The 719-nt window shown below is 42.8% G+C and overlaps 1 non-coding gene across 1 annotated transcript; it reads right to left on the bottom strand.

Annotated features, from left to right (window-relative positions):
• Positions 1-348: 348 nt before the first annotated feature.
• On the bottom strand, positions 349-428 carry TRNAL-UAG (transfer RNA leucine (anticodon UAG)). Its single transcript has one exon. It is a non-coding gene; the product is annotated as a tRNA-Leu (tRNA).
• Between the last annotated feature and the right edge of the window lie 291 nt (positions 429-719).

Raw genomic sequence — 719 nt, 5'->3', positions numbered from 1 at the left:
ACCCTTTTAAACTAGAGCCCAAATCTATCTGGCATCTTAAACCACTCCCCTTTTAAACTAGAGCCCAACGAGACACTGGTTGGAGTTGGGTTAGAGTCTCTTCATAACAGACGAGTTTTAAAACCATACCCTTTTAAACTAGAGCCCAACGAGACACTGGTTGGAGTTGGGTTAGAGTCTCTTCACCCCTTTTAAACTAGAGCCCAAATCTATCTGGCATCTTAAACCACTCTCGACTAAACTGTACGACAGATGTGCCTTGACAAACCAAGATAGTCAAGCTATCTCTAGACATGAGATTGCAATACGATGCATGGGTCGGACGATGAGATTGAAAAAGTATGATTATGACAGCTGTGGAATTTGAACCCACGCCCTTTCAGACCAGAGCCTAAATTTGGCGCCTTAAACCACTCGGCCAAACTGTCCCAACAAATGTGTCTAGAAAAACCAAGATGATCGAGTATCTCAAGACATGAGATTGCATCACGATACATGGATCGTGTTGTTGGGAACCGAGATAATGATGAGATGCAACATTGTTGTGTCGCACATGATAGAACATGCATGCATAGGCGGCATGTGTGGTCAAACAAGTTTTGATTCCACATAAGTGATGTTTCAACGTTGAAGGCAAACCTTGCCTATGGTATAACAAAGCCACAAAGCCGAGGTGAAAAATGTGAATGGAGATTGTGTACCCCATAAGATTTTTGGCT

Source organism: Cucurbita pepo, chromosome 15, assembly GCF_057944985.1.
Source record: "Cucurbita pepo subsp. pepo isolate OVF chromosome 15, ASM5794498v1, whole genome shotgun sequence".
In the NCBI taxonomy this organism is placed as follows: domain Eukaryota; kingdom Viridiplantae; phylum Streptophyta; class Magnoliopsida; order Cucurbitales; family Cucurbitaceae; genus Cucurbita; species Cucurbita pepo.
Note: the sequence above shows the minus strand (reverse complement) of the source record. Positions and strands in the feature narration are given on the sequence as shown.